The following is a 24,622-nucleotide window of genomic DNA, read 5'->3' on the forward strand; positions in this document are numbered from 1 at the left end:
CTCTGATTTTTTGAGCAAGCGGCTCAATCGTTAGGTTGAATATTAAGGGTGAGAGGGGGCAACCCTGACGGGTACCATTCTTTATATCAAAGGGGAGAGATAGTGTGCCCGAGGATAGGACTCTTGCAGACGGGTGAGTGTATAAGGCTAGTATGGCCTTGTGCAGAAAGCCAGGGATACCAAATTTGGTGAGCACCTTGGATAGGTATAGCCAATTGACTCTGTCGAACGCCTTCTCCGCGTCTAAGGAGACAAGGAGAGTAGGCGTCCGACAGAGCCCAATCCTGTGTACCAGAGACAAAACCTTGCGAGTGCCATCACTAGTCGACCTATTCTTTGTAAATCCTACCTGATCTGGGTGGATGATCTGGGGCATAAGGGGAGATAACCTGTTAGCTATTATTCGGGCATATATTTTTATATCAGTATTCAGTAGGGAAATGGGCCTATAGTTACTGGGGTCAGAGGGATCCTTACCTTCTTTGGGGATTGTGGTTATTAGGGCAGAGAGGTTTTCTCTAGGGAAGTTACCTTTAGTAGCTGCTTCGTTAAACATGTTTGTTAGGGGGGTTGCTAATATTGAGGTGAATTTTTTAAAATAATCATTAATAAAACCATCTGGTCCTGGGGCCTTATCTTTTTTTAGGGATCCTATTGCTGCTATCGTTTCTTGTTCTGTGAAGGGGGTCGCTAGGTATTTTTGCTCAAATTCTGTAAGAGAGGGGAGATTTACTTTATTAAGGTATAAATCTATTTCTTGTGATGATGGGGTGTGGGTATTTGGGTCCTTTTCAAGGTTATAGAGGGATTCATAGTACTCTGCTAAGGCGTTAACAATGTCTTTAGGGTGGTGAACTTCTACTTTTGTTTTGGGGTGTGTGATTTTAATAATTCTTTGATGAATTCTTTTTCCCTTGATTTTTTGGGCCATGGCCTTCCCTGCTCTATTATTATCATAATACCAATTTTGCTTTAATGTGGTTTGCCATTTGTCGTACTGATAGTACATTTTGTCTGCTAGGGTCTGTCTAGTTTCTTCTAGTTGGGGTATAAGTTCTGTCTTGTGATTGTTATATATTTCTTTCTCTAGTGATTTAATTTTTTCTAATAATGTATTGGTTTGTTCCCTGATTTTTTTGTTGTGGATGGCACTCAGCTTAATAAAGGTTCCTCTGATAAATGCTTTATGAGCATTCCAAAGGGTAGAGTTGGAAATTTCTCCCGTGTTGTTGAGTTTGAAATACTCTGTTAGTTCTTTTTTGATTAGAGGGGAGGTGTGTTCGGAGTGAAGGATATACTTGTTGAGTCTCCATACATACTGTTGTTTGACTGAATTTTGTATATGAAATTTTACTGACAGAGGTGAGTGGTCTGACCACACTCTAGTACCAATTTCTATCTCTGAGACCAGTGGTAAAGAAAATTGGTCTGTTAGGCAGTGATCAATGCGAGTGAAGGATTTATGGATGGTTGAGTAAAATGTAAACTGTTTCTCCTTGGGGTGAAGGCATCTCCAAGTGTCAAACAGCTCGTTCTTGGTCAAAATTGGTTGTAGGGTAGAGTGTTTTGTTCTTGATTTGGAAGTACAATCTAACTGTGGGTCTGTTATGGAGTTCAAGTCTCCAGAAATAAAAAGATATCCTTTCTTAAAGGTTGTTATTTTTTTGAGTTTTGAATTAATAAATTTAGTCTGATGTTGGTTGGGAGCATAGAGATTCACAAAAGTGTAATCCTTGGAGTTCATTTGTCCAGTTATCATCACCATTCTGCCATCCTCACTCGCATATGTATCTTTTACCACTAGTCCCAGAGAGTCTCTAATTGCTATGAAAGCCCCAGCTTTTTTCTTATTGCTCTGTAGTGTGGAATGAAATATATTAGTAAATTGAAATAGTTTGTATTTTTTTGCTGCATTTTTGTTCAGGTGGGATTCTTGAACACATACTATGTCTGCCTTTTGCTCCTTTATCAGTTTCTGCAGGAGGTATCTCTTCCTAAAAGAATTGAGGCCTCTCACATTAACTGAGAGGAGATTACATTCCTCAGCCATTATACCATGTACATTGCATCACAATTATATCATACCACCATTTGGGAATCCTGCAGGCAAGCTCTGAAGCATCTCTGATTAAACCTTTTATCTCTGCTCTGGTGAAAGGAAACAAGGTTAGTCGGGACATCGACCTATTTAACGATAGTGATAACAATAGTGATAGTGCAGTGAAAGGCATCCGGTTCTACCCTTCAATGACACTACTGAAGAAAAAAAAAAGGGAGAAAGAGAAAGTAGGTGAAAAAATAGTAATAACACTAATAGTATGAACAAAGCCAAACAGATTGGTCAAATCACAGTTCAGTTCAGGTGACCAATTCAACGGGGTCCACCAATGTGGACTTCGGATGGTCTTTCCACCTGTAGGGAGAGAAAGTCAGTCCCTGGGGAAAGAACAAGTGTGAGGGGGACAAAGTTTCTGGCTGATCACCCAGCTTCATTCTTTTGTCGAAGCCTCACTTGTTGCTGCCTTGTCCGGTGTGATAGGAAGAGAGGTGTCCATAGCAGCGGGCTTAGGCATTAGAGGTGGACGATAAGGTCTATCTTTACCTGAGTCTCTAGGTACAGATATTGGGATGTTCCATCTTGATAAGAGATCCTGCCCTTCTGTTGGATTCCTGATCACGTGTGTTTCCCCTCCGTCTCTTATGATCAGCTTTGGGGGGAATCCCCATGAGTAGTCAATCTTTTTGTTTCTCAAGGAGGCAGTGATCTGGGAAAATCCGCGTCTAGTTGACAGAGTAGCCTGTGACAGGTCCTGATATAATGCCAAGTTCTGGTACGGGTCAGGAAGCTTTTGTCCTTTCCTAGTGGCTCCCAGCAGCATTTCCTTTACGTGGAAGAAATGGATCCTAGTAATGACATCTCTAGGCAGATGTTTGGCGATGTGGGATGGCTTGGGTAGCCTATGGGCTCTATCCACTACGAGCTCATTTTTGGGTATGTTGGGGCAGGTGACTTTGATGATGTCCATAACATAGTCCTTTAAGTCATCATTTGGTATTGTTTCTGGGATCCCTCTAATCTTTAGGTTGTTCCTCCTGTTTCTATCCTCCCCGTCAGCTATTTTCTCCTTCATCAGTCTGTTCTCATTTACCAGTTCTTTATGAGCATCCACCAGTGAATTGTGTGCTGCTGTCATCTCCACAATTCTGTGTTCCAGCCTAGCAAGTCTATGGTCTGTTTCTTTAGTATATACAGTCAGGTGACCCACCAAAGCATGCATATCAGCCCTTATTTCCATGGAGTCTTTCCTTAGGATGCTGCTGAATGATATCATAAAATCTTTAAAAAAACTTTGTGTCATGGGCTGGTCTGTAGCGGTGAATGACATCAGGGGGTCTGTAAATGCCATCTGTGTGGATGGGTGGAAGGATGGATGAGGGAGCTGATCGGGTGCTTGAACAGGTGTGTGAGGGGAGGATAGGGGGATCTGTCCTACCTGGGACCTTGTTGGATCATCTTTCCTGGATTCCGGATTCATTTTCCGGAATTCCGGATTGGAATTACGAAATTCCGCCTTCAAATTCGGATTCTCGCTCCGCATGCGGGCCTGCCTGGGGCTCCTGTCCCTGTCGTCAGCGGCGGCGTTAGTGGTGTCATCTTCTTCACTGAGGTCCCCCAGGTAGTCCGCTCTGTCCCCCCTTCGGTAGGGGGTCTGGAAAGCTGCAAAACGGTTTCTTTGAGCCACAGGCGGCGGTGTCCTGTAGTCTGCCTCCTGCCTTGAGCTAGGCCTGTAATGCCGGGGGCCATCTTGGTTTTCTTCCTGGAAAAAGTCAGAGAGTTTGCGAGGCTGCGGGGACCTGTAATTCCGCTTGGGTCTCGCTGTAATCCACTCCTGTGGGTCCTCTGCATGTTCACCCATCTTTCTGAGTAAAATGAGGCTTCTTAGTGCGCTGTGAAGTTGCTTTACAGGGTGAAGACAGCAGGAGCTACAGGCTCAGGCAACCATCCAGCTCCAGCGTCAAGCCACGCCCCCCTTTCTATGTTAAACCATTACACCATTGAAAAACTGGTTACGTTTGCAATCGAAAGAAAAATGACTATAGTTGAAGAGGTAATGGACCCTAAACTATGTTCTGGGATGAAAGTTACAGCTTCAGTTAAATCCGTTTGCAAATCGCAGTGATAGATTAGAATCTAGAGCCAACGGTACGTTTTATATGTTAAACCATTACACCATTGAAAAACTGGTTACGTTTGCAATCGAAAGAAAAATGACTATAGTTGAAGAGGTAATGGCCCCTAAACTATGTTCTGGGATGAAAGTTACAGCTTCAGTGAAATCCGTTTGCAAATCGGAGTGATAGATTAGAATCTAGAGCCAACGGTACGTTTTCTATGTTAAACCATTACACCATTGAAAAACTGGTTACGTTTGCAATCGAAAGAAAAATGACTATAGTTGAAGAGGTAATGGCCCCTAAACTATGTTCTGGGATGAAAAATACAGCTTCAGTGAAATCCGTTTGCAAATCGGAGTGATAGATTAGAATCTAGAGCCAACGGTACGTTTTCTATGTTAAACCATTACACCATTGAAAAACTGGTTACGTTTGCAATCGAAAGAAAAATGACTATAGTTGAAGAGGTAATGGCCCCTAAACTATGTTCTGGGATGAAAAATACAGCTTCAGTGAAATCCGTTTGAAATCGGAGTGATAGATTAGAATCTAGAGCCAACGGTACATTTTCTATGTTAAACCATTACACCATTGAAAAACTGGTTACGTTTGCAATCGAAACAAAAATGACTATAGTTGAAGAGGAAATGGCCCCTAAACTATGTTCTGGGATGAAAGTTACAGCTTCAGTGAAATCCGTTTGCAAATCGGAGTGATAGATTAGAATCTAGAGCCAACGGTACGTTTTCTATGTTAAACCATTACACCATTGAAAAATTGGTTACGTTTGCAATCGAAAGAAAAATGACTATAGTTGAAGAGGTAATGGCCCCTAAACTATGTTCTGGGATGAAAAATACAGCTTCAGTGAAATCCGTTTGCAAATCGGAGTGATAGATTAGAATCTAGAGCCAACGGTACTTTTTCTATGTTAAACCATTACACCATTGAAAAACTGGTTACGTTTGCAATCGAAAGAAAAATGACTATAGTTGAAGAGGTAATGGCCCCTAAACTATGTTCTGGGATGAAAGTTACAGCTTCAGTGATATCCGTTTGCAAATCGGAGTGATAGATTAGAATCTAGAGCCAACGGTACGTTTTCTATGTTAAACCATTACACCATTGAAAAACTGGTTACGTTTGCAATCGAAAGAAAAATGACTATAGTTGAAGAGGTAATGGCCCCTAAACTATGTTCTGGGATGAAAGTTACAGCTTCAGTTAAATCCGTTTGCAAATCGGAGTGATAGATTAGAATCTAGAGCCAACGGTACGTTTTCTATGTTAAACCATTACACCATTGAAAAATTGGTTACGTTTGCAATCGAAAGAAAAATGACTATAGTTGAATAGGTAATGGCCCCTAAACTATGTTCTGGGATGAAAAATACAGCTTCAGTGAAATCCGTTTGCAAATCGGAGTGATAGATTAGAATCTAGAGCCAACGGTACTTTTTCTATGTTAAACCATTACACCATTGAAAAACTGGTTACGTTTGCAATCGAAAGAAAAATGACTATAGTTGAAGAGGTAATGGCCCCTAAACTATGTTCTGGGATGAAAGTTACAGCTTCAGTGAAATCCGTTTGCAAATCGGAGTGATAGATTAGAATCTAGAGCCAACGGTACGTTTTCTATGTTAAACCATTACACCATTGAAAAACTGGTTACGTTTGCAATCGAAAGAAAAATGACTATAGTTGAAGAGGTAATGGCCCCTAAACTATGTTCTGGGATGAAAGTTACAGCTTCAGTTAAATCCGTTTGCAAATCGGAGTGATAGATTAGAATCTAGAGCCAACGGTACGTTTTCTATGTTAAACCATTACACCATTGAAAAACTGGTTACGTTTGCAATCGAAAGAAAAATGACTATAGTTGAAGAGGTAATGGCCCCTAAACTATGTTCTGGGATGAAAAATACAGCTTCAGTGAAATCCGTTTGCAAATCGGAGTGATAGATTAGAATCTAGAGCCAACGGTACGTTTTCTATGTTAAACCATTACACCATTGAAAAACTGGTTACGTTTGCAATCGAAAGAAAAAATGACTATAGTTGAAGAGGTAATGGCCCCTAAACTATGTTCTGGGATGAAAAATACAGCTTCAGTGAAATCCGTTTGAAATCGGAGTGATAGATTAGAATCTAGAGCCAACGGTACATTTTCTATGTTAAACCATTACACCATTGAAAAACTGGTTACGTTTGCAATCGAAAGAAAAATGACTATAGTTGAAGAGGTAATGGCCCCTAAACTATGTTCTGGGATGAAAAATACAGCTTCAGTGAAATCCGTTTGCAAATCGGAGTGATAGATTAGAATCTAGAGCCAACAGTACTTTTTCTATGTTAAACCATTACACCATTGAAAAACTGGTTACGTTTGCAATCGAAAGAAAAATGACTATAGTTGAAGAGGTAATGGCCCCTAAACTATGTTCTGGGATGAAAGTTACAGCTTCAGTGAAATCCGTTTGCAAATCGGAGTGATAGATTAGAATCTAGAGCCAACGGTAAGTTTTCTATGTTAAACCATTACACCATTGAAAAATTGGTTACGTTTGCAATCGAAAGAAAAATGACTATAGTTGAAGAGGTAATGGCCCCTAAACTATGTTCTGGGATGAAAAATACAGCTTCAGTGAAATCCGTTTGCAAATCGGAGTGATAGATTAGAATCTAGAGCCAACGGTACTTTTTCTATGTTAAACCATTACACCATTGAAAAACTGGTTACGTTTGCAATCGAAAGAAAAATGACTATAGTTGAAGAGGTAATGGCCCCTAAACTATGTTCTGGGATGAAAGTTACAGCTTCAGTGAAATCCGTTTGCAAATCGGAGTGATAGATTAGAATCTAGAGCCAACGGTACGTTTTCTATGTTAAACCATTACACCATTGAAAAACTGTATGTTGTGCATTTGATATTTGTGTAATGCTTATTGCTTCTAATAAACACCCTTGAAACGAAAGAAAAATGACTATAGTTGAAAAGGTAATGGCCCCTAAACTATGTTCTGGGATGAAAGTTACTGCTTCAGTGAAATCCGTTTGCAAATCGGAGTGATAGATTAGAATCTAGAGCCAACGGTACGTTTTCTATGTTAAACCATTACACCATTGAAAAACTGGTTACGTTTGCAATCGAAAGAAAAATGACTATAGTTGAAGAGGTAATGGCCCCTACACTATGTTCTGGGATGAAAGTTACAGCTTCAGTGAAATCCGTTTGCAAATCGGAGTGATAGATTAGAATCTAGAGCCAACGGTACGTTTTCTATGTTAAACCATTACACCATTGAAAAACTGGTTACGTTTGCAATCGAAAGAAAAATGACTATAGTTGAAGAGGTAATGGCCCCTAAACTATGTTCTGGGATGAAAGTTACAGCTTCAGTGAAATCCGTTTGCAAATCGGAGTGATAGATTAGAATCTAGAGCCAACGGTACGTTTTCTATGTTAAACCATTACACCATTGAAAAACTGGTTACGTTTGCAATCGAAAGAAAAATGACTATAGTTGAAGAGGTAATGGCCCCTAAACTATGTTCTGGGATGAAAGTTACAGCTTCAGTGAAATCCGTTTGCAAATCGGAGTGATAGATTAGAATCTAGAGCCAACGGTACGTTTTCTATGTTAAACCATTACACCATTGAAAAACTGGTTACGTTTGCAATCGAAAGAAAAATGACTATAGTTGAAGAGGTAATGGCCCCTAAACTATGTTCTGGGATGAAAGTTACAGCTTCAGTGAAATCCGTTTGCAAATCGGAGTAATAGATTAGAATCTAGAGCCAACGGTACGTTTTCTATGTTAAACCATTACACCATTGAAAAACTGGTTACGTTTGCAATCGAAAGAAAAATGACTATAGTTGAAGAGGTAATGGCCCCTAAACTATGTTCTGGGATGAAAGTTACAGCTTCAGTGAAATCCGTTTGCAAATCGGAGTGATAGATTAGAATCTAGAGCCAACGGTACGTTTTCTATGTTAAACCATTACACCATTGAAAAACTGGTTACGTTTGCAATCGAAAGAAAAAGGACTATAGTTGAAGAGGTAATGGCCCCTAAACTATGTTCTGGGATGAAAGTTACAGCTTCAGTGAAATCCGTTTGCAAATCGGAGTGATAGATTCGAATCTAGAGCCAACAGTACGTTTTCTATGTTAAACCATTACACCATTGAAAAACTGGTTTCGTTTGCAATCGAAAGAAAAATGACTATAGTTGAAGAGGTAATGGCCCCTAAACTATGTTCTGGGATGAAAAATACAGCTTCAGTGAAATCTGTTTGCAAATCGGAGTGATAGATTAGAATCTAGAGCCAACGGTACGTTTTCTATGTTAAACCATTACACCATTGAAAAACTGGTTACGTTTGCAATCGAAAGAAAAATGACTATAGTTGAAGAGGTAATGGCCCCTAAACTATGTTCTGGGATGAAAGTTACAGCTTCAGTGAAATCCGTTTGCAAATCGGAGTGATAGATTAGAATCTAGAGCCAACGGTACGTTTTCTATGTTAAACCATTACACCATTGAAAAACTGGTTACGTTTGCAATCGAAAGAAAAATGACTATAGTTGAAGAGGTAATGGCCCCTAAACTATGTTCTGGGATGAAAGTTACAGCTTCAGTGAAATCCGTTTGCAAATCGGAGTGATAGATTAGAATCTAGAGCCAACGGTACGTTTTCTATGTTAAACCATTACACCATTGAAAAACTGGTTACGTTTGCAATCGAAAGAAAAATGACTATAGTTGAAGAGGTATTGGCCCCTAAACTATGTTCTGGGATGAAAGTTACAGCTTCAGTGAAATCCGTTTGCAAATCGGAGTGATAGATTAGAATCTAGAACCAACGGTACGTTTTCTATGTTAAACCATTGAAAAACTGGTTACGTTTGCAATCGAAAGAAAAATGACTATAGTTGAAGAAGTAATGGCCCCTAAACTATGTTCTGGGATGAAAGTTACAGCTTCAGTGAAATCCGTTTGCAAATCGGAGTGATAGATTAGAATCTAGAGCCAACGGTAAGTTTTCTATGTTAAACCATTACACCATTGAAAAACTGGTTACGTTTGTAATTGAAAGAAAAATGACTATAGTTGAAGAAGTAATGGCCCCTAAACTATGTTCTGGGATGAAAGTTACAGCTTCAGTGAAATCCGTTTGCAAATCGGAGTGATAGATTAGAATCTAGAGCCAACGGTAAGGTTTCTATGTTAAACCATTACACCATTGAAAAACTGGTTACGTTTGCAATTGAAAGAAAAATGACTATAGTTGAAGAGGTAATGGCCCCTAAACTATGTTCTGGGATGAAAGTTACAGCTTCAGTGAAATCCGTTTGCAAATCGGAGTGATAGATTAGAATCTAGAGCCAACGGTACGTTTTCTATGTTAAACCATTACACCATTGAAAAACTGGTTACGTTTGCAATCGAAAGAAAAATGACTATAGTTGAAGAGGTAATGGCCCCTAAACTATGTTCTGGGATGAAATTTACAGCTTCAGTGAAATCCGTTTGCAAATCGGAGTGATAGATTAGAATCTAGAGCCAACGGTACGTTTTCTATGTTAAACCATTACACCATTGAAAAACTGGTTACGTTTGCAATCGAAAGAAAAATGACTATAGTTGAAGAGGTAATGGCCCCTAAACTATGTTCTGGGATGAAAGTTACAGCTTCAGTGAAATCCGTTTGCAAATCGGAGTGATAGATTAGAATCTAGAGCCAACGGTACGTTTTCTATGTTAAACCATTACACCATTGAAAAACTGGTTACGTTTGCAATCGAAAGAAAAATGACTGTAGTTGAAGAGGTAATGGCCCCTAAACTATGTTCTGGGATGAAAGTTACAGCTTCAGTGAAATCCGTTTGCAAATCGGAGTGATAGATTAGAATCTAGAGCCAACGGTACGTTTTCTATGTTAAACCATTACACCATTGAAAAACTGGTTACGTTTGCAATTGAAAGAAAAATGACTATAGTTGAAGAGGTAATGGCCCCTAAACTATGTTCTGGGATGAAAGTTACAGCTTCAGTGAAATCCGTTTGCAAATCGGAGTGATAGATTAGAATCTAGAGCCAACGGTACGTTTTCTATGTTAAACCATTACACCATTGAAAAACTGGTTACGTTTGCAATCGAAAGAAAAATGACTATAGTTGAAGAGGTAATGGCCCCTAAACTATGTTCTGGGATGAAAGTTACAGCTTCAGTGAAATCCGTTTGCAAATCGGAGTGATAGATTAGAATCTAGAGCCAACGGTACGTTTTCTATGTTAAACCATTACACCATTGAAAAACTGTATGTTGTGCATTTGATATTTGTGTAATGCTTATTGCTTCTAATAAACACCCTTGAAACGAAAGAAAAATGACTATAGTTGAAAAGGTAATGGCCCCTAAACTATGTTCTGGGATGAAAGTTACTGCTTCAGTGAAATCCGTTTGCAAATCGGAGTGATAGATTAGAATCTAGAGCCAACGGTACGTTTTCTATGTTAAACCATTACACCATTGAAAAACTGGTTACGTTTGCAATCGAAAGAAAAATGACTATAGTTGAAGAGGTAATGGCCCCTAAACTATGTTCTGGGATGAAAGTTACAGCTTCAGTGAAATCCGTTTGCAAATCGGAGTGATAGATTAGAATCTAGAGCCAACGGTACGTTTTCCATGTTAAACCATTACACCATTGAAAAACTGGTTACGTTTGCAATCGAAAGAAAAATGACTATAGTTGAAGAGGTAATGGCCCCTAAACTATGTTCTGGGATGAAAGTTACAGCTTCAGTGAAATCCGTTTGCAAATCGGAGTGATAGATTAGAATCTAGAGCCAACGGTACGTTTTCTATGTTAAACCATTACACCATTGAAAAACTGGTTACGTTTGCAATCGAAAGAAAAATGACTATAGTTGAAGAGGTAATGGCCCCTAAACTATGTTCTGGGATGAAAGTTACAGCTTCAGTGAAATCCGTTTGCAAATCGGAGTGATAGATTAGAATCTAGAGCCAACGGTACGTTTTCTATGTTAAACCATTACACCATTGAAAAACTGGTTACGTTTGCAATCGAAAGAAAAATGACTATAGTTGAAGAGGTAATGGCCCCTAAACTATGTTCTGGGATGAAAGTTACAGCTTCAGTGAAATCCGTTTGCAAATCGGAGTAATAGATTAGAATCTAGAGCCAACGGTACGTTTTATATGTTAAACCATTACACCATTGAAAAACTGGTTACGTTTGCAATCGAAAGAAAAATGACTATAGTTGAAGAGGTAATGGCCCCTAAACTATGTTCTGGGATGAAAGTTACAGCTTCAGTGAAATCCGTTTGCAAATCGGAGTGATAGATTAGAATCTAGAGCCAACGGTACGTTTTCTATGTTAAACCATTACACCATTGAAAAACTGGTTACGTTTGCAATTGAAAGAAAAAGGACTATAGTTGAAGAGGTAATGGCCCCTAAACTATGTTCTGGGATGAAAGTTACAGCTTCAGTGAAATCCGTTTGCAAATCGGAGTGATAGATTCGAATCTAGAGCCAACAGTACGTTTTCTATGTTAAACCATTACACCATTGAAAAACTGGTTTCGTTTGCAATCGAAAGAAAAATGACTATAGTTGAAGAGGTAATGGCCCCTAAACTATGTTCTGGGATGAAAAATACAGCTTCAGTGAAATCTGTTTGCAAATCGGAGTGATAGATTAGAATCTAGAGCCAACGGTACGTTTTCTATGTTAAACCATTACACCATTGAAAAACTGGTTACGTTTGCAATCGAAAGAAAAATGACTATAGTTGAAGAGGTAATGGCCCCTAAACTATGTTCTGGGATGAAAGTTACAGCTTCAGTGAAATCCGTTTGCAAATCGGAGTGATAGATTAGAATCTAGAGCCAACGGTACGTTTTCTATGTTAAACCATTACACCATTGAAAAACTGGTTACGTTTGCAATCGAAAGAAAAATGACTATAGTTGAAGAGGTAATGGCCCCTAAACTATGTTCTGGGATGAAAGTTACAGCTTCAGTGAAATCCGTTTGCAAATCGGAGTGATAGATTAGAATCTAGAGCCAACGGTACGTTTTCTATGTTAAACCATTACACCATTGAAAAACTGGTTACGTTTGCAATCGAAAGAAAAATGACTATAGTTGAAGAGGTATTGGCCCCTAAACTATGTTCTGGGATGAAAGTTACAGCTTCAGTGAAATCCGTTTGCAAATCGGAGTGATAGATTAGAATCTAGAACCAACGGTACGTTTTCTATGTTAAACCATTGAAAAACTGGTTACGTTTGCAATCGAAAGAAAAATGACTATAGTTGAAGAAGTAATGGCCCCTAAACTATGTTCTGGGATGAAAGTTACAGCTTCAGTGAAATCCGTTTGCAAATCGGAGTGATAGATTAGAATCTAGAGCCAACGGTAAGTTTTCTATGTTAAACCATTACACCATTGAAAAACTGGTTACGTTTGCAATTGAAAGAAAAATGACTATAGTTGAAGAGGTAATGGCCCTTTAAACTATGTTCTGGGATGAAAGTTACAGCTTCAGTGAAATCCGTTTGCAAATCGGAGTGATAGATTAGAATCTAGAGCCAACGGTAAGGTTTCTATGTTAAACCATTACACCATTGAAAAACTGGTTACGTTTGCAATTGAAAGAAAAATGACTATAGTTGAAGAGGTAATGGCCCCTAAACTATGTTCTGGGATGAAAGTTACAGCTTCAGTGAAATCCGTTTGCAAATCGGAGTGATAGATTAGAATCTAGAGCCAACGGTACGTTTTCTATGTTAAACCATTACACCATTGAAAAACTGGTTACGTTTGCAATCGAAAGAAAAATGACTATAGTTGAAGAGGTAATGGCCCCTAAACTATGTTCTGGGATGAAATTTACAGCTTCAGTGAAATCCGTTTGCAAATCGGAGTGATAGATTAGAATCTAGAGCCAACGGTACGTTTTCTATGTTAAACCATTACACCATTGAAAAACTGGTTACGTTTGCAATCGAAAGAAAAATGACTATAGTTGAAGAGGTAATGGCCCCTAAACTATGTTCTGGGATGAAAGTTACAGCTTCAGTGAAATCCGTTTGCAAATCGGAGTGATAGATTAGAATCTAGAGCCAACGGTACGTTTTCTATGTTAAACCATTACACCATTGAAAAACTGGTTACGTTTGCAATCGAAAGAAAAATGACTGTAGTTGAAGAGGTAATGGCCCCTAAACTATGTTCTGGGATGAAAGTTACAGCTTCAGTGAAATCCGTTTGCAAATCGGAGTGATAGATTAGAATCTAGAGCCAACGGTACGTTTTCTATGTTAAACCATTACACCATTGAAAAACTGGTTACGTTTGCAATTGAAAGAAAAATGACTATAGTTGAAGAGGTAATGGCCCCTAAACTATGTTCTGGGATGAAAGTTACAGCTTCAGTGAAATCCGTTTGCAAATCGGAGTGATAGATTAGAATCTAGAGCCAACGGTACGTTTTCTATGTTAAACCATTACACCATTGAAAAACTGGTTACGTTTGCAATCGAAAGAAAAAGGACTATAGTTGAAGAGGTAATGGCCCCTAAACTATGTTCTGGGATGAAAGTTACAGCTTCAGTGAAATCCGTTTGCAAATCGGAGTGATAGATTAGAATCTAGAGCCAACAGTACGTTTTCTATGTTAAACCATTACACCATTGAAAAACTGGTTTCGTTTGCAATCGAAAGAAAAATGACTATAGTTGAAGAGGTAATGGCCCCTAAACTATGTTCTGGGATGAAAAATACAGCTTCAGTGAAATCTGTTTGCAAATCGGAGTGATAGATTAGAATCTAGAGCCAACGGTACGTTTTCTATGTTAAACCATTACACCATTGAAAAACTGGTTACGTTTGCAATCGAAAGAAAAATGACTATAGTTGAAGAGGTAATGGCCCCTAAACTATGTTCTGGGATGAAAGTTACAGCTTCAGTGAAATCCGTTTGCAAATCGGAGTGATAGATTAGAATCTAGAGCCAACGGTACGTTTTCTATGTTAAACCATTACACCATTGAAAAACTGGTTACGTTTGCAATCGAAAGAAAAATGACTATAGTTGAAGAGGTAATGGCCCCTAAACTATGTTCTGGGATGAAAGTTACAGCTTCAGTGAAATCCGTTTGCAAATCGGAGTGATAGATTAGAATCTAGAGCCAACGGTACGTTTTCTATGTTAAACCATTACACCATTGAAAAACTGGTTACGTTTGCAATCGAAAGAAAAATGACTATAGTTGAAGAGGTAATGGCCCCTAAACTATGTTCTGGGATGAAAGTTACAGCTTCAGTGAAATCCGTTTGCAAATCGGAGTGATAGATTAGAATCTAGAACCAACGGTACGTTTTCTATGTTAAACCATTGAAAAACTGGTTACGTTTGCAATCGAAAGAAAAATGACTATAGTTGAAGAAGTAATGGCCCCTAAACTATGTTCTGGGATGAAAGTTACAGCTTCAGTGAAATCCGTTTGCAAATCGGAGTGATAGATTAGAATCTAGAGCCAACGGTAAGTTTTCTATGTTAAACCATTACACCATTGAAAAACTGGTTACGTTTGCAATTGAAAGAAAAATGACTATAGTTGAAGAGGTAATGGCCCCTAAACTATGTTCTGGGATGAAAGTTACAGCTTCAGTGAAATCCGTTTGCAAATCGGAGTGATAGATTAGAATCTAGAGCCAACGGTAAGTTTTCTATGTTAAACAATTACACCATTGAAAAACTGGTTACGTTTGTAATTGAAAGAAAAATGACTATAGTTGAAGAAGTAATGGCCCCTAAACTATGTTCTGGGATGAAAGTTACAGCTTCAGTGAAATCCGTTTGCAAATCGGAGTGATAGATTAGAATCTAGAGCCAACGGTAAGGTTTCTATGTTAAACCATTACACCATTGAAAAACTGGTTACGTTTGCAATTGAAAGAAAAATGACTATAGTTGAAGAAGTAATGGCCCCTAAACTATGTTCTGGGATGAAAGTTACAGCTTCAGTGAAATCCGTTTGCAAATCGGAGTGATAGATTAGAATCTAGAGCCAACGGTAAGTTTTCTATGTTAAACCATTACACCATTGAACAACTGGTTACGTTTGCAATTGAAAGAAAAATGACTATAGTTGAAGAAGTAATGGCCCCTAAACTATGTTCTGGGATGAAAGTTACAGCTTCAGTGAAATCCGTTTGCAAATCGGAGTGATAGATTAGAATCTAGAGCCAACGGTAAGTTGTCTATGTTAAACCATTACACCATTGAAAAACTGGTTACGTTTGCAATTGAAAGAAAAATGACTATAGTTGAAGAAGTAATGGCCCCTAAACTATGTTCTGGGATGAAAGTTACAGCTTCAGTGAAATTCGTTTCCAAATCGGAGTGATAGATTAGAATTTAGAGCCAACGGTAAGTTTTCTATGTTAAACCATTACACCATTGAAAAACTGGTTACGTTTGCAATTGAAAGAAAAATGACTATAGTTGAAGAAGTAATGGCCCCTAAACTATGTTCTGGGATGAAAGTTACAGCTTCAGTGAAATCCGTTTGCAAATTGGAGTGATAGATTAGAATCTAGAGCCAACGGTAAGTTTTCTATGTTAAACCATTACACCATTGAAAAACTGGTTACGTTTGCAATTGAAAGAAAAATGACTATAGTTGAAGAAGTAATGGCCTCTAAACTATGTTCTGGGATGAAAGTTACAGCTTCAGTGAAATCCGTTTGCAAATCGGAGTGATAGATTAGAATCGAGAGCCAACGGTAAGTTTTCTATGTTAAACCATTACACCATTGAAAAACTGGTTACGTTTGCAATCGAAAGAAAAATGACTATAGTTGAAGAGGTAATGGCCCCTAAACTATGTTCTGGGATGAAAGTTACAGCTTCAGTGAAATCTGTTTGCAAATCGGAGTAATAGATTAGAATCTAGAGCCAAAGGTAAGTTTTCTATGTTAAACCATTACACCATTGAAAAACTGGTTACGTTTGCAATCGAAAGAAAAATGACTATAGTTGAAGAGGTAATGGCCCCTAAACTATGTTCTGGGATGAAAAATACAGCTTCAGTGAAATCCGTTTGCAAATCGGAGTGATAGATTAGAATCGAGAGCCAACGGTAAGTTTTCTATGTTAAACCATTACACCATTGAAAAACTGGTTACGTTTGCAATCGAAAGAAAAATGACTATAGTTGAAGAGGTAATGGCCCCTAAACTATGTTCTGGGATGAAAGTTACAGCTTCAGTGAAATCTGTTTGCAAATCGGAGTAATAGATTAGAATCTAGAGCCAAAGGTAAGTTTTCTATGTTAAACCATTACACCATTGAAAAACTGGTTACGTTTGCAATTGAAAGAAAAATGACTATAGTTGAAGAAGTAATGGCCCCTAAAGTTTGTTCTGGGATGAAAGTTACAGCTTCAGTGAAATCCGTTTGCAAATCGGAGTGATACATTAGAATCTAGAGCCAACGGTAAGTTTTTATGTTAAACCATTACACCATTGAAAAACTGGTTACGTTTGCAATCGAAAGAAAAATGACTATAGTTGAAGAAGTAATGGCCCCTAAACTATGTTCTGGGATGAAAGTTACAGCTTCAGTGAAATCCGTTTGCAAATCGGAGTAATAGATTAGAATCTAGAGCCAACCGTAAGTTTTTTATGTTAAACCTTTACACCATTGAAAAACTGGTTACGTTTGCAATCGAAAGAAAAATGACTATAGTTGAAGAAGTAATGGCCCCTAAACTATGTTCTGGGATGAAAGTTACAGCTTCAGTGAAATCCGTTTGCAAATCGGAGTGATAGATTAGAATCGAGAGCCAACGGTAAGTTTTCTATGTTAAACCATTACACCATTGAAAAACTGGTTACGTTTGCAATCGAAAGAAAAAAGACTATAGTTGAAGAGGTAATGGCCCCTAAACTATGTCCTGGGATGAAAGTTACAGCTTCAGTGAAATCCGTTTGCAAATCGGAGTGATAGATTAGAATCGAGAGCCAACGGTAAGTTGTCTATGTTAAACCATTACACCATTGAAAAACTGGTTACGTTTGCAATCGAAAGAAAAATGACTATAGTTGAAGAGGTAATGGCCCCTAAACTATGTTCTGGGATGAAAGTTACAGCTTCAGTGAAATCCGTTTGCAAATCGGAGTGATAGATTAGAATCGAGAGCCAACGGTAAGTTTTCTATGTTAAACCATTACACCATTGAAAAACTGGTTACGTTTGCAATCGAAAGAAAAATGACTATAGTTGAAGAGGTAATGGCCCCTAAACTATGTTCTGGGATGAAAGTTACAGCTTCAGTTAAATCCGTTTGCAAATCGGAGTGATAGATTAGAATCGAGAGCCAACGGTAAGTTTTCTATGTTAAACCATTACACCATTGAAAAACTGGTTACGTTTGCAATCGATAGAAAAATGACTATAGTTGAAGAGGTAATGGCCCCTAAACTATGTTCTGGGATGAAAGTTACAGCTTCAGTGAAATCCGTTTGCAAATCGGAGTGATAGATTAGAATCGAGAGCCAACGGTAAGTTTTCTATGTTAAACCATTACACCATTGAAAAACTGGTTACGTTTGCAATCGAAAGAAAAATGACTATAGTTGAAGAGGTAATGGCCCCTAAACTATGTTCTGGGATGAAAGTTACAGCTTCAGTGAAATCCGTTTGCAAATCGGAGTGATAGATTAGAATCGAGAGCCAACGGTAAGTTTTCTATGTTAAACCATTACACCATTGAAAAACTGGTTACGTTTGCAATCGAAAGAAAAATGACTATAGTTGAAGAGGTAATGGCCCCTAAACTATGTTCTGGGATGAAAGTTACAGCTTCAGTGAAATCCGTTTGCAAATCGGAGTGATAGATTAGAATCGAGAGCCAACGGTAAGTTTTCTATGTTAAACCATTACACCATTGAAAAACTGGTTACGTTTGCAATCGAAAGAAAAATGACTATAGTTGAAGAGGTAATGGCCCCTAAACTATGTTCTGGGATGAAAGTTACAGCTTCAGTGAAATCCGTTTGCAAATCGGAGTGATAGATTAGAATCTAGAGCCAATGGTACGTTTTCTATGTTAAACCATTACACCATTGAAAAACTGGTTACGTTTGCAATCGAAAGAAAAATGACTATAGTTGAAGAGGTAATGGCCCCTAAACTATGTTCTGGGATGAAAAATACAGCTTCAGTGAAATCCGTTTGCAAATCGGAGTGATAGATTAGAATCTAGAGCCAACAGTACGTTTTCTATGTTAAACCATTACACCATTGAAAAACTGGTTACGTTTGCAATCGAAAGAAAAATGACTATAGTTGAAGAGGTAATGGCCCCTAAACTATGTTCTGGGATGAAAGTTACAGCTTCAGTGAAATCCGTTTGCAAATCGGAGTGATAGATTAGAATCGAGAGCCAACGGTAAGTTTTCTATGTTAAACCATTACACCATTGAAAAACTGGTTACGTTTGCAATCGAAAGAAAAATGACTATAGTTGAAGAAGTAATGGCCCCTAAACTATGTTCTGGGATGAAAGTTACAGCTTCAGTGAAATCTGTTTGCAAATCGGAGTGATAGATTAGAATCTAGAGCCAACGGTAAGTTTTCTATGTTAAACCATTACACCATTGAAAAACTGGTTACGTTTGCAATTGAAAGAAAAATGACTATAGTTGAAGAAGTAATGGCCCCTAAACTATGTTCTGGGATGAAAGTTACAGCTTCAGTGAAATCCGTTTGCAAATTGGAGTGATAGATTAGAATCTAGAGCCAACGGTAAGTTTTCTATGTTAAACCATTACACCATTGAAAAACTGGTTACGTTTGCAATTGAAAGAAAAATGACTATAGTTGAAGAAGTAATGGCCCCTAAACTATGTTCTGGGATGAAAGTTACAGCTTCAGTGAAATCCGTTTGCAAATCGGAGTGATAGATTAGAATCTAGAGCCAACGGTAAGTTTTCTATGTTAAACCATTACACCATTGAAAAACTGGTTATGTTTGCAATCGAAAGAAAAATGACTATAGTTGAAGAGGTAATGGCCCCTAAACTATGTTCTGGGATGAAAGTTACAGCTTCAGTGAAATCCGTTTGCAAATCGAAGTGATAGATTAGAATCGAGAGCCAACGGTAAGTTTTCTATGTTAAACCATTACACCATTGAAAAACTGGTATCGTTTGCAATCGAAAGAAAAATGACTATAGTTGAAGAGGTAATGGCCCCTAAACTATGTTCTGGGATGAAAGTTACAGCTTCAGTGAAATCCGTTTGCAAATCGGAGTGATAGATTAGAATCGAGAGCCAACGGTAAGTTTTCTATGTTAAACCATTACACCATTGAAAGACTGGTTACGTTTGCAATCGAAAGAAAAATGACTATAGTTGAAGAGGTAATGGCCCCTAAACTATGTTCTGGGATGAAAGTTACAGCTTCAGTGATATCCGTTTGCAAATCGGAGTGATAGATTAGAATCGAGAGCCAACGGTAAGTTTTCTATGTTAAACCATTACACCATTGAAAAACTGGTTACGTTTGCAATCGAAAGAAAAATGACTATAGTTGAAGAGGTAATGGCCCCTAAACTATGTTCTGGGATGAAAGTTACAGCTTCAGTGAAATCCGTTTGCAAATCGGAGTGATAGATTAGAATCGAGAGCCAACGGTAAGTTTTCTATGTTAAACCATTACACCATTGAAAAACTGGTTACGTTTGCAATCGAAAGAAAAATGACTATAGTTGAAGAGGTAATGGCCCCTAAACTATGTTCTGGGATGAAAGTTACAGCTTCAGTGAAATCCGTTTGCAAATCGGAGTGATAGATTAGAATCTAGAGCCAACGGTACGTTTTCTATGTTAAACCATTACACCATTGAAAAACTGGTTACGTTTGCAATCGAAAGAAAAATGACTATAGTTGAAGAGGTAATGGCCCCTAAACTATGTTCTGGGATGAAAGTTACAGCTTCAGTGAAATCCGTTTGCAAATCGGAGTGATAGATTAGAATCTAGAGCCAACGGTAAGTTTTATATGTTAAACCATTACACCATTGAAAAACTGGTAACGTTTGCAATCGAAAGAAAAATGACTATAGTTGAAGAGGTATTGGCCCCTAAACTATGTTCTGGGATGAAAGTTACAGCTTCAGTGAAATCCGTTTGCAAATCGGAGTGATAGATTAGAATCTAGAACCAACGGTACGTTTTCTATGTTAAACCATTGATAAACTGGTTACGTTTGCAATCGAAAGAAAAATGACTATAGTTGAAGAAGTAATGGCCCCTAAACTATGTTCTGGGATGAAAGTTACAGCTTCAGTGAAATCCGTTTGCAAATCGGAGTGATAGATTAGAATCTAGAGCCAACGGTAAGTTTTCTATGTTAAACCATTACACCATTGAAAAACTGGTTACGTTTGCAATTGAAAGAAAAATGACTATAGTTGAAGAGGTAATGGCCCTTTAAACTATGTTCTGGGATGAAAGTTACAGCTTCAGTGAAATCCGTTTGCAAATCGGAGTGATAGATTAGAATCTAGAGCCAACGGTAAGTTTTCTATGTTAAACCATTACACCATTGAAAAACTGGTTACGTTTGTAATTGAAAGAAAAATGACTATAGTTGAAGAAGTAATGGCCCCTAAACTATGTTCTGGGATGAAAGTTACAGCTTCAGTGAAATCCGTTTGCAAATCGGAGTGATAGATTAGAATCTAGAGCCAACGGTAAGGTTTCTATGTTAAACCATTACACCATTGAAAAACTGGTTACGTTTGCAATTGAAAGAAAAATGACTATAGTTGAAGAGGTAATGGCCCCTAAACTATGTTCTGGGATGAAAGTTACAGCTTCAGTGAAATCCGTTTGCAAATCGGAGTGATAGATTAGAATCTAGAGCCAACGGTACGTTTTCTATGTTAAACCATTACACCATTGAAAAACTGGTTACGTTTGCAATCGAAAGAAAAATGACTATAGTTGAAGAGGTAATGGCCCCTAAACTATGTTCTGGGATGAAATTTACAGCTTCAGTGAAATCCGTTTGCAAATCGGAGTGATAGATTAGAATCTAGAGCCAACGGTACGTTTTCTATGTTAAACCATTACACCATTGAAAAACTGGTTACGTTTGCAATCGAAAGAAAAATGACTATAGTTGAAGAGGTAATGGCCCCTAAACTATGTTCTGGGATGAAAGTTACAGCTTCAGTGAAATCCGTTTGCAAATCGGAGTGATAGATTAGAATCTAGAGCCAACGGTACGTTTTCTATGTTAAACCATTACACCATTGAAAAACTGGTTACGTTTGCAATCGAAAGAAAAATGACTGTAGTTGAAGAGGTAATGGCCCCTAAACTATGTTCTGGGATGAAAGTTACAGCTTCAGTGAAATCCGTTTGCAAATCGGAGTGATAGATTAGAATCTAGAGCCAACGGTACGTTTTCTATGTTAAACCATTACACCATTGAAAAACTGGTTACGTTTGCAATTGAAAGAAAAATGACTATAGTTGAAGAGGTAATGGCCCCTAAACTATGTTCTGGGATGAAAGTTACAGCTTCAGTGAAATCCGTTTGCAAATCGGAGTGATAGATTAGAATCTAGAGCCAACGGTACGTTTTCTATGTTAAACCATTACACCATTGAAAAACTGGTTACGTTTGCAATCGAAAGAAAAAGGACTATAGTTGAAGAGGTAATGGCCCCTAAACTATGTTCTGGGATGAAAGTTACAGCTTCAGTGAAATCCGTTTGCAAATCGGAGTGATAGATTAGAATCTAGAGCCAACAGTACGTTTTCTATGTTAAACCATTACACCATTGAAAAACTGGTTTCGTTTGCAATCGAAAGAAAAATGACTATAGTTGAAGAGGTAATGGCCCCTAAACTATGTTCTGGGATGAAAAATACAGCTTCAGTGAAATCTGTTTGCAAATCGGAGTGATAGATTAGAATCTAGAGCCAACGGTACGTTTTCTATGTTAAACCATTACACCATTGAAAAACTGGTTACGTTTGCAATCGAAAGAAAAATGACTATAGTTGAAGAGGTAATGGCCCCTAAACTATGTTCTGGGATGAAAGTTACAGCTTCAGTGAAATCCGTTTGCAAATCGGAGTGATAGATTAGAATCTAGAGCCAACGGTACGTTTTCTATGTTAAACCATTACACCATTGAAAAACTGGTTACGTTTGCAATCGAAAGAAAAATGACTATAGTTGAAGAGGTAATGGCCCCTAAACTATGTTCTGGGATGAAAGTTACAGCTTCAGTGAAATCCGTTTGCAAATCGGAGTGATAGATTAGAATCTAGAGCCAACGGTACGTTTTCTATGTTAAACCATTACACCATTGAAAAACTGGTTACGTTTGCAATCGAAAGAAAAATGACTATAGTTGAAGAGGTAATGGCCCCTAAACTATGTTCTGGGATGAAAGTTACAGCTTCAGTGAAATCCGTTTGCAAATCGGAGTGATAGATTAGAATCTAGAACCAACGGTACGTTTTCTATGTTAAACCATTGAAAAACTGGTTACGTTTGCAATCGAAAGAAAAATGACTATAGTTGAAGAAGTAATGGCCCCTAAACTATGTTCTGGGATGAAAGTTACAGCTTCAGTGAAATCCGTTTGCAAATCGGAGTGATAGATTAGAATCTAGAGCCAACGGTAAGTTTTCTATGTTAAACCATTACACCATTGAAAAACTGGTTACGTTTGCAATTGAAAGAAAAATGACTATAGTTGAAGAGGTAATGGCCCCTAAACTATGTTCTGGGATGAAAGTTACAGCTTCAGTGAAATCCGTTTGCAAATCGGAGTGATAGATTAGAATCTAGAGCCAACGGTAAGTTTTCTATGTTAAACAATTACACCATTGAAAAACTGGTTACGTTTGTAATTGAAAGAAAAATGACTATAGTTGAAGAAGTAATGGCCCCTAAACTATGTTCTGGGATGAAAGTTACAGCTTCAGTGAAATCCGTTTGCAAATCGGAGTGATAGATTAGAATCTAGAGCCAACGGTAAGGTTTCTATGTTAAACCATTACACCATTGAAAAACTGGTTACGTTTGCAATTGAAAGAAAAATGACTATAGTTGAAGAAGTAATGGCCCCTAAACTATGTTCTGGGATGAAAGTTACAGCTTCAGTGAAATCCGTTTGCAAATCGGAGTGATAGATTAGAATCTAGAGCCAACGGTAAGTTTTCTATGTTAAACCATTACACCATTGAACAACTGGTTACGTTTGCAATTGAAAGAAAAATGACTATAGTTGAAGAAGTAATGGCCCCTAAACTATGTTCTGGGATGAAAGTTACAGCTTCAGTGAAATCCGTTTGCAAATCGGAGTGATAGATTAGAATCTAGAGCCAACGGTAAGTTGTCTATGTTAAACCATTACACCATTGAAAAACTGGTTACGTTTGCAATTGAAAGAAAAATGACTATAGTTGAAGAAGTAATGGCCCCTAAACTATGTTCTGGGATGAAAGTTACAGCTTCAGTGAAATCCGTTTCCAAATCGGAGTGATAGATTAGAATTTAGAGCCAACGGTAAGTTTTCTATGTTAAACCATTACACCATTAAAAAACTGGTTACGTTTGCAATTGAAAGAAAAATGACTATAGTTGAAGAAGTAATGGCCCCTAAACTATGTTCTGGGATGAAAGTTACAGCTTCAGTGAAATCCGTTTGCAAATTGGAGTGATAGATTAGAATCTAGAGCCAACGGTAAGTTTTCTATGTTAAACCATTACACCATTGAAAAACTGGTTACGTTTGCAATTGAAAGAAAAATGACTATAGTTGAAGAAGTAATGGCCTCTAAACTATGTTCTGGGATGAAAGTTACAGCTTCAGTGAAATCCGTTTGCAAATCGGAGTGATAGATTAGAATCGAGAGCCAACGGTAAGTTTTCTATGTTAAACCATTACACCATTGAAAAACTGGTTACGTTTGCAATCGAAAGAAAAATGACTATAGTTGAAGAGGTAATGGCCCCTAAACTATGTTCTGGGATGAAAGTTACAGCTTCAGTGAAATCTGTTTGCAAATCGGAGTAATAGATTAGAATCTAGAGCCAAAGGTAAGTTTTCTATGTTAAACCATTACACCATTGAAAAACTGGTTACGTTTGCAATCGAAAGAAAAATGACTATAGTTGAAGAGGTAATGGCCCCTAAACTATGTTCTGGGATGAAAAATACAGCTTCAGTGAAATCCGTTTGCAAATCGGAGTGATAGATTAGAATCGAGAGCCAACGGTAAGTTTTCTATGTTAAACCATTACACCATTGAAAAACTGGTTACGTTTGCAATCGAAAGAAAAATGACTATAGTTG

The sequence above is a fragment of the Hyperolius riggenbachi genome, chromosome 5 (assembly GCF_040937935.1).
Source record: "Hyperolius riggenbachi isolate aHypRig1 chromosome 5, aHypRig1.pri, whole genome shotgun sequence".
Lineage (NCBI taxonomy): Eukaryota > Metazoa > Chordata > Amphibia > Anura > Hyperoliidae > Hyperolius > Hyperolius riggenbachi.